At 38.7% G+C, this 16094-nt stretch overlaps 1 pseudogene; it reads left to right on the plus strand.

Annotated features, from left to right (window-relative positions):
• The first annotated feature begins 13753 nt into the window (after positions 1-13753).
• On the plus strand, positions 13754-13873 carry LOC127679580 (uncharacterized; annotated as a pseudogene).
• Positions 13874-16094: the final 2221 nt, after the last annotated feature.

Here is a 16094-nt window from a genome sequence, read left to right on the forward strand (position 1 = left end):
TATGATGTAAGAGTAGTTTTCAATAGCAACAAAAACAACAAAAAGCCCACATACACATGGAGGCTGAACAATACTCTACTCAATGACACCTTGGCCAAAGAAGAAATAAAGAAAGAATTCAGAGACTTTTTAGAATTTAATGAAAATGAAGGCACAACATACCCCAATCTTTGAGACACAATGAAAGCAGTGCTAAGAGGAAAACTCATAGCCCTGAGTGCCTCCAAAAAGAAAATGGAGAGAGCATACACTAGCAGCTTAACGACACACCTGACAGCCCTGGAACAAAAAGAAGCCAATTCCCCCAGCAGGAGTAGAAGACAGGAAATCATCAAACTCAGGGCTGAAATCAATCAAGTGGAGACAAAGAGAACCATACAAAGAATCAATGAATCCAGGAGCTGGTTCTTTGAGAAAATCAACAAGATAGATAAACCTTTAGCCAGACTGACCAAAGGGCACAGAGAAAGTATCCAAATTAACAAAATTAGAAATGAAAAGGGGGATATAACAACATAAACTGAGGAAATCCAGAAAATCATCAGATCCTACTACAAAAGCCTATACTCAAATCAACTGGAGAATCTGGAGGAAATGGACTATTTCCTTGACAGATACAAAATACCAAAATTAAATCAGGACCAAATAGATCATCTAAACAGTCCCATAACCCCTAAAGAAATAGAAGGGGTCATAGAAAGTCTTCCAACCAAAAAAAAAAAAAAGCACAGGAACAGATGGTTTCAGTGCAGAATTCTATCAGACCTTCAAGAAGACCTAACACCAATACTCTTCAAACTCTTCCACAAAATAGAAACAGAAGGAACACTATCCAATTCCTTCTACGAAGCCACAATTACGCTGATACCAAAACGACACAAAGATTCTACAAAGAAAGAGAACTTCAGAACAATTTCCCTTATGAACATCGATGCAAAAATATTCTATAAAATTCTTGCCAACCAAATCCAAGAACACATCAAAATGATCATCCACCATGATCAAGTCGGCTTTATCCCAGGGATGCAGGGTTGGTTCAAATCCATCAATGCAATCCACTACATAAACAAACTCAAAGAAAAAAAACACATGGTCATTTCATTGGATGCTGAAAAAGCATTTGACAAAATTCAGCATCCTTTCATGATTAAAGTCTTGGAAAGAACAGGAATTCAAGGCCTATACCTAAACATAGTAAAAGCAATATACAGTAAACCAGTAGCCAGCATCAAACTAAATGGAGAGAAACTCGAAGCAATGCCACTAAAATCAGGGACTAGACAGGGCTGCCCCCTTTCTCGTTATCTTTTCAGTATTGTACTTGAGGTACTAGGTCGGGAAATCAGACAACATAAGGAGGTCAAAGGGATACATATTGGAAAGGAAGAAGTCAAACTATCATTATTTGCAGACGATATGATAGTCTACTTAAGTGACCCAAAAAACTCCACTAGAGAACTCCTACAGCTGATAACAACTTCAGTAAAGTGGCAGGTTATAAAATCAACTCAAGCAAATCAGTAGCCTTCCTATACTCAAAGGATAAGCAGGCTGAGAAAGACATTAGGGAAATGACCCCCTTCGCAATAGCCACAAACAGTATAAAGTACCTTGGGGTGACTCTTACCAAACATGTGAAAGATCTGTATGACAAAAACTTCAAGACTATGAAGAAGGAAATGGAAGAAGACTTCAAAAAACGGAAAATCCTCCCAAGCTCATGGATCGGCAGGGTTAATATAGTTAAAATGGCCATTTCGCCAAGAGCAATATACAGATTCAACCCAATACCCATCAAAATCCCAACTCAATTCTTCACAGAGTTTGAAAGAGCAATCCTCAAATTCATCTGGAACAACAAAATACCCATGATGGCTAAAACTATTCAAGAAATTTCAACAATAAAAGAAATTTTGGGGGTATCATTATCCCTGACCTCAAGCAATACTACAGAGCAATAGTGTAAAATACTGCATGGTATTGATACAGTGACAGGCAGGCAGTTCATTGGAACAGGATTGAAGATCCAGAAATGAAATTACATATCTATGGCCACTTGATCCTCAACAAAGGGGCTCAAAACATCCAATGGAAGAAAGATAGCCTTTTCAAGACATGGTGCTGGTTCAACTGGAGGTCAGCATGCAGAAGAATGGGAATTGATCCATCCTGGTCTCCTTGTACTAAGCTCAACTCCAAATGGATCAAGGACCTCCACATAAAGCCAGACACTCTGAAGCTAATAGAAAAGAACCTGGGGAAGACCCTTGAGGACATCAGTACAGGGGGAAATTTTCTGAACAGATCACCAATAGCGTATGCTCTAAGATCAAGAATTGACAAATGGGACCTCATAAAATTGCAAAATTTCTGGAAGGCAAAGGACACCATCAAAAGGACAAATTGGCAACCAACAAATTGGGAAAAGATCTTCACCAACCCTACATCAGATAGAGGGCTAATATCCAATATATACAAAGAACTGAAGAAGTTAGACCCCAGAAAACCAAATAACCCTAGTAAAAAATGGAGAACAGAGTTAATCAAAGAATTTTCACCTGAAGAACTTCGGATGGCAGAGAAGCATCTTAAAAAATGCTCAACTTCATTAGTCATTAGGGAAATGCAAATCAAAACAACCCTGAGATTTCACCTTACACCAGTCAGAATGGCTAAGATTAAAAATTCAGGACACAGCAGGTGTTGGCGAGGATGTGGAGAAAGAGGAACACTCCTACACTGCTGGTGGTGTTGCAAACTGGTACAACAACTCTGGAAATCAGTCTGGTGGTTCCTCTGAAAACTGGGCCCCTCACTTCCAGAAGATCCTGCTATACCACTCCTAGGCATATACCCAGAAGATTCCCTAGCACATAATAAGGATACATGTTCCACTATGCTCATAGTAGTCCTATTTATAATTGCCAGAAGCTGGAAAGAACTCAGGTATCCCTCAACAGAAGAGTGGATGCAAAAAATGTGATATATATATATATATATATATATATATATATATATATATATATATATATATATATATACACACACACAATGGAGTACTATTCAGCCATTAGAAACAATGAATTCATGAAATTCTTAGGCAAATGGATGGAGCTGGAGAACATCGTACTAAGTAAGGTAACCCAGACTCTAAAGATGAATCATGGTATGCACTCACTAATAAGTGGATAGTAACCTAGAAAACTGGAATACTTAAAACATAATCCACACATCAAATGAGGTACAAGAAGAACGGAGGTGTGGCCCCTTGTTCTGGAAAGAGTCACTGAAGCAGTATAGGGCAAAACCAGAACAGGGAAGTGGAAAGGGTTGGGTGGGAAAATGGGGGGAGGGAAGCGGGCTGATGGGACTTTCAGGGAGTGGGGGTCTAAAAAAGGGGAACTCATTTGAAATGTAAATAAAAAACATATCGAATAAAATAAAAACCCTGGAAAACAATTTTACAAGCAAATGGTCCCAAGAAATAAGCTGGTGTAGCCATCCTAATATGGAATAAAGTTGACTTTCCACCTAAAGAAAAAAAAAAAAGGTAAGGAAGGTCACTTAATAGTCATCAAAGGAAAAAGTTTATGAAGATGACCTCTCAATTCTGAACATATATTCTCCAAATATGAGGGCACCAAAGTTCATAAAAGAAACTTTAATAAAGCTAAAAGCACACATTGTACCCCACAAAATAATAGTGGGAAATTTAATACCCGTCTCTCATCATTGGACAGATCAGGGAAACATAAACTAAACAGAGGGACAATGAAACTAACAGAAGTTATGAACCAAATGGATTTAATAGATATCTATAGAACATTTTATTCTAAAACAAAAGAATACAACTTCTTCTCAGCCCCTCACAGTACCTTTTCCAAAACTGATCATATACTCAGTTATAAAACAGACCTCAGCAGATGTAAGAAAATTGAAATAATTCCTGCACTCTATCAAATCACAAAGAACAAAGGCTGGTCTTCAATAATAACAAAACTAACAGAAAGTCTACATACACATGGAAACTGAACAATGCTCTATTCAGCTATATCTTGGTTTATAAGGAAATAAAGAAAGAAATTAAAAACTTTTTAGAAATTAATGAAAATGAAGGCGCAACATACCCAAACTTATGGGACACAATGAAAGTAGTACTAGGATGAAAACTCACAGCGCAGAGTGCCTCCAAAAAGAAACTGGAAAGAGCATACACTAGCAGCTTAACAGCACAGCTGAAGGCTCCAGAACAAAAAGAAGCAAATATACCCAATAGAAGTATACAGTAGGAAACGATAAAACTCAGGGCTGAAATCAACCAAGTAGAAACAAACAAACAAACAAAAAAACTATAAAAAAAATCAACAAAACCAGGAGTGTGTTTTTTTTTTTTTTGAAAAAACCAACAAGATAGATAAACCCTTAGCCAAACTAACCAGAGGGCACAAAGATGGTATGCAAATCAGCAAAATCAGAAATGAAAAGGGAGACATAACAACAGATATTGGGAAATCCAATAAATTATCAGATCCTACTACAAAATTTCATACTCAAAGAAAAAAAACTGGAAAATCTAGATGAAATGGACAAATTTCTAGATAGATACAAGGTACAAAATTTAAATCAGAATCAGATAAATTATCTAAACAATCCCACAATTCCATAACTCCTAAAGAAATAGAAGCAGTCATTAATAGTCTCCCAAGCAAAAGAAGGCCAGAACCAAATGGGTTCAATGCAGAGTTCTACCAGACCTTCAAAGAAGACTTAACACCAATATTCTTCAAATTATTCCACAAAATAGAAACAGAAAGAAAACTACCCAACTCATTTTATGAAGCCAAAATTACTGACACCTAAACCACACAAAGACCCAACCAATAAAGACAACTTTAGACCAATTTCCCTTACGAATATCAATGCAAAAATATTCAGTAAAATTCTTGCCAATCGAATCCAAGAATATATCAAAATGATCATTCACCACAATCAAGTTGGCTTCATCCCAGGGATGCAGGGATAGTTCAATATATGGAAATCCATCAATGTAATCTACTATATAAACAAACTCAAAGAAAAAAACCACATGATCATTTCATTAGTTACTGTGAATACATTTGACAAAATCCAATACTTCCTCGTGATAAAAGTCTTCGAAAGATCAGGAATTCAAGGCCCATATCTAAACATAGTAAAAGCAATATCAATAAACCAGTAGCCAACATCAAACTAAATGGAGAGGAACTTGAAGCAATCCCACTGAAATCAGGGACTAGACAAGGCTATTCACTGTCTCCCTACCTCCCTACCTATAGTACTCAAAGTCCTAGCCAGATCAATTCCACAACAAAAGGTTTTCAAATTGGAAAGGAAAAAGTCAAAGTATCACTATTTGCAGATGATATGATAGTACACTTAAGCAACCCCAAAAATTCTACCAGAGAACACTTAAACCTGATAAACAACTTCAGAGAAGTGGCTGGATATAAAATTAACTCAAACAAATCAGTAGCCTTCTTATCTATACTCAAAGGATAAAGAGACTAAGAAAGAAATTAGGGAAAAGACACCTTTCACAATAGTCACAAATGTAAAATAACGTTGTGTAACTCTAACCAAGCAAGTGATAGAACTGTATGACAAGAACTTCATGTCTGTGAAGAAAGCAACTGAAGAAGATCTCAAAAGATGGAAAGATCTCCCAAGTTCATGTTTGACAGGGTTAATATAGTAAAAGTGGCCATCTAGCCTAAAGCACAGATACAATACAATACCCATCAAAATTTCAACTCAATTCTTCATAGAGTTAAAGAAATTTCCAAATTTCTCTCGAATAACAAAAAACCCCAGGATAGCGAAGACTATTCCCAACAATAAAAGAACTTCTGGTGGAATTGTCATCTCTGACCTCAAGGTCTACTACAGAGCAATAGTGATAAAAACTGTATGGCATTGGTATAGAGACAGACAGGAAGTTCAATGGAATAGAATTGAAGACCAGAAATGAACCTACACACCTATGCTCACTTGATCTTTGACAAAGGATCTAAAACCATCCAGTGGGAAAAAGCGCAGCATTTTCCACAAATGTGGTTGCGTCAACTGGCAGTCAGCATGTAGAAAGATGCAAATTGATCCATTCTTATCTGCCTGTGCAAAGCGCAAATCCAAGTGGATAAAGGACCTCCATATAAAACCAGATACACTGAAGCTAATAGAAGAGAAAGTAGGGAAGAACCTGGAGCATATGGGCACAGGGGAAACTTTCCTGAATAGAATACCAATAGCTGATGCTCTAAGATCAAGAATTGACAAATGGGACCTCATTAAATTGCAAAGCTTCTATAAGGTAAAGGACACTGTCAATAGTACAAAATGGTAAGCAACAGATTGGGAAAGATCTTTACCAATCCTACAACTGATAGAGGGCTAATATCCAATGTATTCAAAGAACTCAAGAAGTTAGATGCCAGAGAATCAAACAACCCTATTAAAAATGGGGTACAGAGCTAAACAAAGAGTTTTCAACAGAGGAATACCAGATGGCTGAGAAACACCTAAAGAAATGTTCAACATCCTTAATCATCAGGCTGATGCAAATCAAAATAACCCTGAGATTGTTCCTCACACCAGTCAGAATGGCCAGGATCAAAAACTCAGGGTACAGCAAATGGTGGAGAGGATATAGAGAAAGAGGAGCATTCCTCCATTATTGGTGGGAATCCAAACTGGTAAAACCACTCTGGAAATCAGTTTGGTATTTCCTCAGAAAATTGGACATAGCACTACCTGAGAACCCAGATATATCTTTCCTGGGTATATACACAGAAGAAACTTCAACATGTAATAAGGGCACATGCTCCACCATATTCATAGCAGCCTTATTTATATTATCCAGAAGCTGGAAAGAACCCAGATGTCCCTCAACAGAGGAAAGGATGCAGAAAATGTGGCACATTTACATAATGGAGTACTACTCAGCTATTAAAAACAATGAATTCATGAAGTAGTTCTTCCCTACTTCCTAGGCAAATCAATGGAGCTAGAAAATATCATCCTGAGTGAGGTAACCCAATCACAAAAGAACACAAACTGTATTCACTCACTGACAAGTGGATATTAGGCCCAAAACTCTGAACACCCAAGGTACAACCCATAGAACACATGAAGCTTGAGAAGAAGGAAGACCAAAGTATAGATAGTTTGATCCTTATTGGAAAGTGGATCAAAATAGTCATGGCTCACAGCCAACAAATAGAATGAACATAGAATCTTCAATGTAACAGCTAGAGAAAGGACCCAAGAAGTTGAAGAGGTTTGCAATCCTGCAGAAGGAACAATAATATGTACCAACGAGTACTCCCAGAGATTCTGGTGACTAAACTACCAACCAAAGAATACACATGGAGGGACCCATGGCTCCCACTGTATGTGTGGCAGAAGATGACCATTTCAGAGATCAATGAGGGGAGCGAACATGGGTGCTGTGAAGGCTCAATTCCTAAGAATAGGGTAATGCAAGTCAGAAAACTAGGGGGTAGAGGTTGAACAGGGGGAGTGGGGATGGGATAGGGAATTTTCAGAGGGGTAACTCAGAAATGGTAAGATATTTGCTTTATTTACATTTGAAAGGTAAATAAAGCAAATATGTAATAAAAAAGAAAAAGAAAAGCAAAAAGAAAGAAACAAAAAATGTAGTAGATACACTAAAATCACCTGTAGTTGGCAACTATATAACCTGTGATGGTTTGGTTCACTCTGTCTAGTTGCCTCCAAGGATAGCAGGGGCAGGCGTTTAAATTGTAGATGTAAATGCATTGACTTCATACCAGTCCTTTGAATATTCTGACATGGTCCATTTCATACAAATCAAAATAATTTTTTGTGGATACAACATTGCCTTATAGAGGAAGTCACATAAAGAATTTCTTTTGCTGATGGCTACCTTACCTCATTAGGATCACATAGCATTTGGAAAGAAATATACAACCCAGTAAGCCAGTGCTGAAGGCCAGAATTGAAAGAATTTCCAAGGCCACCATGGTTTTGCCCTTGGTGCTCAGGTAAGAGGGTATAAAATAAATCCACACAGTACAGAATACCAGCATGCTGAATGTGATTGGTTTTGACTTATTGAAAATGTCAGGTAGCCTTCTAGCCAGAAAAGCAATAAGCAAACTGAGACAGGCCAGAAAGTCCAAGTACCCCAAAACACAATAGAAAGCAAGGGTGGACCCCTCGTTACACAAGAAGATGATTTGACCAAATTCTGATTGCATGTCAACATCAGGGAAAGGGGAATTTGTTCCCAGTCAGATTGCACAGATGCACACTTGAATGTTGGAACCACAGGAGAGTATAGCATTTGAGAGTCGGATCACCATCCACAATTTTAAGGTACTTCCTGGTTTAATGGCATTGTACCAATGCCATGCAGTTTTTAACACTATTGCTCTGTAGTATTGCTTGAGGTCAGGGATACTGATTCCCCCAGAATTTCTTTTGTTGCTGAGAATAGTTTTAGCTATCCTGGGTATTTTGTTATCCCAGATGAATTTGAGAATTGCTCTTTTTAACTCTGTGAAGAATTGAGTTGGGATTTTGATCGGTATTGCATTGAATCTGTATATTGCTTTTGGCAAAATGGCCATTTTAACTATATTGATCCTGCCAATCCATGAGCATGGGAGGTTTTCCCATTTTTTGAGGTCTTCTTCCACATCAGTACAGGGAGAAAGTTTCTGAACAGAACACCAATAGCGTATCCTCTAAGAGCAAGAATTGACAAATGGGACCTCATAAAATTACAAAGTTTCTGTAAGGCAAAGGACACCATCAAGAGGACAAATCGGCAACCAACAAATTGGGAAAAGATCTTCACCAATCCTACATCAGATAGAGGGCTAATATCCAATATATATAAAGAACTCAAGAAGTTAGACTCCAGAAAACCAAACAACCCTATTAAAAAATGGGGTACAGAGTTAAACAAAGAATTCTCACCTGAAGAACTTTGGATGGCGGAGAAGCATCTTAAAAAATGCTCAACTTCATTAGTCATTAGGGAAATGCAAATCAAAACAACCCTGAGATTTCACCTTACACCAGTCAGAATGGCTAAGATTAAAAATTCAGGAGACAGCAGGTGTTGGCAAGGATGTGGAGAAAGAGGAACACTCCCCCACTGCTGGTGGGGTTGCAAATAGGTACAACCACTCTGGAAATCAGTCTGGCGGTTCCTCCGAAAACTGGGCACCTCACTTCCAGAAGATCCTGCTATACCACTCCTGGGCATATACCCAGAAGATTCCACAGCATGTAATAAGGATACATGCTCCACTATGTTCATAGCAGCCGTATTTATAATAGCCAGAAGCTGCAAAGAACCCAGGTATCCCTCAACAGAAGAGTGGATGCAAAAAATGTGGTATATCTACACAATGGAGTACCATTAGAAACAGCCATTAGAAACAATGAATTCATGAAATTTTTCGGCAAATGGATGGAGCTGGAGAACATCATACTAAGTGAGGTAACCCAGACTCAAAAGATGAATCATGGTATGCACTCACTAATAAGTGGATATTAACCTAGAAAACTGGAATATCCAAAACATAATCCACACATCAAATGAGGTACAAGAAGAATGGAGGAGTGGCCCCTTGTTCTGGAAAGACTCAGTGAAGCAGTATAGGGCAAAACCAGAACGGGGAAGTGGGAAGGGGTGGGTGGGAGGACAGGGGGAAAGAAGGGGGATTATGGGACTTTTGGGGAATGGGGGGCTAGAAAAGGGGAAATCATTTGAAATGTAAATAAAAAATATATTGAATAAAAAAATAAAAAAAAATTGTTTTTATTACTTGAGAATATGATACATGCATATCATGTGTTTTGACGAAGTCTACCACCAATTTCTTCCCCCTACAACTCCTTCTCTCTTTTCTTCCTACAATTTTCTCCTAAGTTTACTTGCATTTTTTTTTAGCCACCATGAATTCACCTAATTCTGCCTGTATGCATATCAATATAGGGCCTTCTATGATAACATGGGCACCCTATGAGGTCCTCATATCTGAAACAAACAAACAAACAAATGTGACTTCTTCCCTCCCACAGCCATCAATTGCTAATAGTTTCTAGCTAGGAGTGAGAGTTTGTGATCCTTCTCCCATCCATGCCAGGATTTTGTCTGGCTTCATTTGGCCTGACCTGGTGCATGCCTCTGTGGGTTTAAGTGCTCCAGGACACTGTCATTTCTGACAAATAATGTTTCTCTACAGATATCCTCTCTGTGGCTCTTACAACCACAACCTTTCTGCCTTATCTATCTCAATGATCCTTGATGCTTTTATCTCTGCAAAAACTTGGTTGTTGTTATTGATGGTGCCAGGAGACATCTTGGAGAAGCTAAAATCTAGCAGGTGACCTTCTGAAATGGTTTTACTGTGGGCTGTAATGTCAACATGGATTTGCCTTTCTTGTCAAGACCAAAGGAACTACATGAGGAAAGATTCCTGCTATTAATATGCTTTCCTGTTATTATTCATACACACAGACATAGAGAGACACATAGACACACACACACACACAGGTACATGCACACACACACACATGCACACACATGCACAAGCACATGCACATGTACACATGTGCGCACACACACACATGTATTAGCCCTTGTGAGAATATTTCGGCAGATTAATGAAGATGTACTTTCTTATAGTGATTCTACATAGACAGATAAATGATTGCTTATTTCTTAATTATGATTCTGTAAGAATCCAAAAAATTATTATAGTAATTACTAAGCCCCATATAACAGAACTGCGATTTATTCCTTTATGATTTTAAAACTACAGTGAGGACTCTGCCAGTCTTCAAGTGTCGCCAGTAAATTGATTCTGAGTTAGGAAGCAGGCTTCTACAATTACAACATATTCTAAGAAGTTCTAAAATAATTTACCAGAAGTCATAAAATGGGAATTAATGATATAGTCTATGTGCAAGGACAGAAAATAAAATATTAACTGGGTCTATCTATACAAAATTTCAATAATAACTTAGCTACAAAAATTATGAATTTTAAATTTCATTGAACATGTAGTGCCAGTGACAGATAATTTATGCTGCATTTTAATGGATAAATATTTAAGCAATCTTTCTAAGTTTCTCGTCCAATTTATGACTTGAACTTTTAGTGAACTTTCAGAGAGAGAAAGAGAGAGAGAGAGGGAGAGGGAGAGAGGGAGGGAGGGAGAGAGATAGAGAGAGAAAAAGAGAAACAGAGAGGGAAACAACAGTTAGAAAAAAATATGTGATCTATTCCCCTAGAAACAGTGCAAAACACTAGAATGAATACCCAGTAGGCCATTATTACATCAAAGCAGAAGGAGAGAGGAAGACAGGAAGGAGCACAGCAGAGAAGAGTCACATAGAAATTAAATGGGAACTTAGAAATCCAGAAGAACTTTTTGGAGAGAGATATTTTGGAGGAGAGAATTTTTTGAGAAAAAAGAAATAAAGATTAAAATCACTTTTCAAAATATCCTTTTTGCTACCTGAGACTTGCAATAGCAAACAGGGAATCCAGCAGAGGTAAGAACAAAGGCAATTTTATTTAATCCCCACCTGGTTTACTATGAGTTGCCAAATGCCAGAGGCTGTAGTTGATGGACTCAGGAGGAACTGAGAGTGCCAGGCCAGCTACTACTGCAAAGTAACTCAGACTTAAGTCAGGTGTATGTTTTTTATTGAAGAGCAAGCCTAATATCACAAGATCAAGTCCCTGCGCCAACCACCATACACTCTTTACCTGCTCAGCTACCTTCAAGAGAGAACCAGACTGTCAGAGCGGGACTCTAACAGGAAGACCTAGAAAGTAAAACTTCCTAACATTAACTGATATCTGTGTTTAGGAACTGTGGTATTTTCTTTTGATTCTTGTACCTCATTTGATGTGTGGATTATGTTTTGGGTATTCCAGTTTTCTAGGTTAATATCCACTTATTAGTGAGTGCATACCATGATTCACCTTTTGAGTGTGGGTTACCTCACTTAGTATGATGTTCTCTAGCTCCATCCATTTGCCTAAGAATTTCATGAATTCATTGTTTCTAATGGCTGAAAGAGAACTTCAGACCAATTTCCCTTATGAGCATCGATGCGAAAATACTCAATAAAATTCTTGCCAGCCGAATCCATGAACACATCAAAACGATCATCCACCATGATCAAGTAGGCTTTATCCCGGGAATGCAGGGTTGGTTTCCTGTACTTTTAAAGAAAGACTTAGTAATTTTCTTCACATAGTATCTTTAAAAAAAGGATACAAGTAAAGGTAAGACTTTGAATATTTACGGCAAATGCAGTGGAATAGGAAGTCTTATTCACTAAGCTTAGACTTTATTTACTCTGAAAGACACTTCATGGGGTCCATCTTTAGTTTGAAGAATAATTACAGCAGGGCACCATCCTGAACACCTGCAATTCTAGCACTCTGGAGAATTACCAGCCAGCCTGGTCTACACACCATATTCTTGGCCAGGTCAGATAGGTTTTACAGTGAGGCCTTATCTGAGAAAAGAAATAAAAAGAAAAGAAATAAAAAAGGGAAGGAAAGGAAAGGAAAAAAAAGGAAAGGAAAGGAAAGGATAAGAAAGGAAAGGAAAGGAAAGGAAAAGAAAAAGGAAAGGGAAAAAAGAAGGAAGGAAGGAAAACAATTGCATATTCAATTGTTAGTTTATGTGTCCCAAAAATATTTCTAAAAATACTGGTAAAATATTGATCATTCTATACTGTTAATTTCCCTTCCAGAGAGTAATTAAAAACAGTTTTTTTCATAGTATACACAGGGTGTTTTCAGGGACAGTGGTTTCTTCATGGTCATGATCCAAAGTCTATGTGCTTGTCTGTCAGTTCGGCTCCTTCTCTCCTTTGTTTTTGAAGAACATATCATTTGACATAAGTAGCTAGACATTGGTAGTTTGAAGAAAAAATAGTAGACAGGAAATAAAACTGATTGACTCCTAGTGAAAACTAGATACAATGTTCTAAGAAGAATATAATGAAGTATTGTCAGCCACTGGAAAGCCAGTAGGCTGTAGAACTCATACTGGATCTATTTCAAAAACTATACGGTGAGCCTGGTTGTATTTAGAGCATATAACAAAAAATCTTTATGGTGGTAATTGCATTATCTGTGGATACAGCTGAGTCTAGAGCACGTGCCTAGTATGTATAAGGCTTTAGGTTCTATTCCCAGCCTAAAAATCTGGCAAATGCATTATGATAATAGAAATATTTTCTCAGAATTATTTATTGCAATGGGATTTTATTATCCAAATATACTCCTGATTTTTAGTAAATATAAACTTTCACACTTGCAAACTCTTTTTCAAAATTAATATTTTAAGGTATAGCACCAAAAATTATTGCTCCAGATTATGATAAGTATAAGTACTGAAGTTCAAGGATAATGTAATTCAATAGTTGGTAGAAGTTAGACTATGAAAAAAAGAGATCTAGTCATATGTTCGTGGAAACATCAAGGTTTCTGTTGGTGGCACAGAAAATACTACCAGGGGTAAAGAGAGAAAGATTGCCACATGCTTATTATGTAAAACTAAAGGCACTTTAAAGAGATGGTATTCTGGGAAAGTATGAGGTAGATATATTTCTTGTCTTGTTATCTATCAATGCATTGCTTCTCTAAGAAAATGGTGGTATTTGCAGTACATCAGAGTACAGAGCAAGGCCTGTTCCTAGAAGGGTTGCAGGTGTGACTGCTGTATCACTTCTGCACCAGTAGGTGGCAGAGAGGAGAGAGACAAAAACTACCTTCAGTGTTCTGACCTATGATTAGAAGCCTAACACTCCTTGAAAAGGAGTTTGAGAGACCATCAATCCAATGCTACAGAGGGCATAATGGCTCCCATGACCAAGAGCAAGCCAGAGACTAGAAGATCGCTTTCTGGGATTGAAGTCCATCACCCTGATGAGGAAAAAGACTAAGATAACCACCAGATGCATATCATTATGCCTGAAGCGGTGACTAGCCTGAGGCAGTGAAACAACTATGAGTCAGGCAATGTGCAGGGCTAGGGAGGGTTGGGGGGCAGGAAGACAATGGCAGAGATAATGCTTGTTTGGCTTCATAAATCATGAGCAGAAAATAGATCCTGAGACCACTCCTGAAACAACCTCAGACTTCCAGGTCACTACGAAGAGGATCAATTAGATAGTACAGAAATGGAAGAGAAAGATAAAAATAGCTTAGAACAAAATAAATTTAGGCAGAACTGCAGACACAAGGGAAGTAAGAAACAGTCAGCAGGAACAAGGTATTGACACCTGAGACTATGATTGGGTCCTGGGCTGTGCTGATATTAGAAACCACGTCTGGTTGTGACACCTTGATGCCACAGGAGTCTTTTACCAAGGCCAAGCTGATGGCTCTGGTCTGGCCTGCCGCATAGGGATATGTTGATGTCTGAGAGCTGTGCAGACATAGCCCCATCCTTCACCAGGACATTGTGGGAGAACTAGCCCTGGGGATATAAAAGCAGGAAGACAGATTCCATTGCTTGACCAGATGCAGTGTTCAGGAGTGTGGGCCCTGTACACCTCTGGATTTATAGGTAAGTCATGCACAATACCATGGGAGACCTAGCCATACCTCTTTTCTCTGTGCAATGGAGTAGATAAGGGAGAGATCTCCTTCTCCTTTTTTATCCTTTACCAGCTGCAGCACTCAGGAGAAAAAGCCCTGTACTACCCAGGGGCAGTATAATAGGCTGACCCTGGTGGTTGAGTATGGGGCACAGCTGAACCAGTCCTAAGGGCATGACGATAGCATAGTGACCAGCATTTGTCTTCCATCAGGTGACATGGGTTAGGAGGAGATGACCTCTTCATCTCACCTACCACAGTAGGAGAGGTGGCCCCAAGAACATTAGAGAAGAATTGTTCATATCCTTTACCTGCTGAAGCACTCAAGAGAGCAGGACCTGAACCTTGCCTGGTCAGCACAGTAGACCTGGTGCTGGATATGGGGGTTGCAGGTTAGCCAGAGCCAAGACATGAGTATTGTATAGACAGGCTGCCTCTTATCTGCTGGCTAAGGGTGCTGACCAAGAAGAACTTGCTCCTACCCTCTCTTGTCCCTTGTCATCTATGTCAGGCAGAAGAACTAGCTCTGGGATTGTGAGAGTGGGAGACCTGGTAATGTCCTGCACTGGCTGCAGCACTTGAGACAGCCGTCCCTGAACCTCATCTGAGCAGCAGAGTAGAGCTCGTCCTCCTAGTAGGATTTGCTGGTAACCTGGCCCAAGGATATGAAAGTAGGAAAGCTGGTGGACCAACCATCTCAGATAATTTTCATGCCCAGATTCAGTGCTCTGAATTTTCCCACTTCCACCTCTACCCCATTATGAACTGATGGAGTACATGAAGGGGCTGGTCCTACTTATCCAAAACTATAGGAACTCATGACACTGGACAGCAATAGGATATCTGAGGGTTATCCCAGTGAGGTTCCAGTACTGAGCACTAGCTTTACTCATTAATACTGCTATAGTCAGTAGTGAAAATCAGGGATACAAAGAAATGAAATGAAACTCAGTGCAAACATACAGAAGACAAAGCAGGGCCAGATGCAAGACCTCAGTCCTGTGATCTTATTCACTCAGGAGGCTTAGCCTGGAGGACTACTGGAGCCCATCAGTTTGCGTGCTCCAGTATAGCAAATAAAAGAAACCTATAAAGAAACAGCTGTAACAAAAATGACAGGGTTGAAATCAAGATTTTTGTTTGGTTTTTGTTTTGTTTTCCAAGACAGAGTTTCTCTGTGCAGCCCTGGCTGTCCTGGAACTCACTCTTTGGATCAGGATGACCTTGCACTCAGAGATACACATATTTAGAGCTAGGATTAAAAACTTTTCCACCTCCACCCAGCAAGAACTTGTTTAAAAGTATAGAGAATTAGCAACATAAATATAACTGTGTCTTCAGATGTTGTGTTACTCACCCCTATCCAATGGTACATTATTTCCACAATCAGAATCAGTCTAGGAATTACCACATTCAGAACCATTTCT

This window comes from Apodemus sylvaticus, chromosome 2 (genome assembly GCF_947179515.1).
Source record: "Apodemus sylvaticus chromosome 2, mApoSyl1.1, whole genome shotgun sequence".
NCBI classification, from domain to species: domain Eukaryota; kingdom Metazoa; phylum Chordata; class Mammalia; order Rodentia; family Muridae; genus Apodemus; species Apodemus sylvaticus.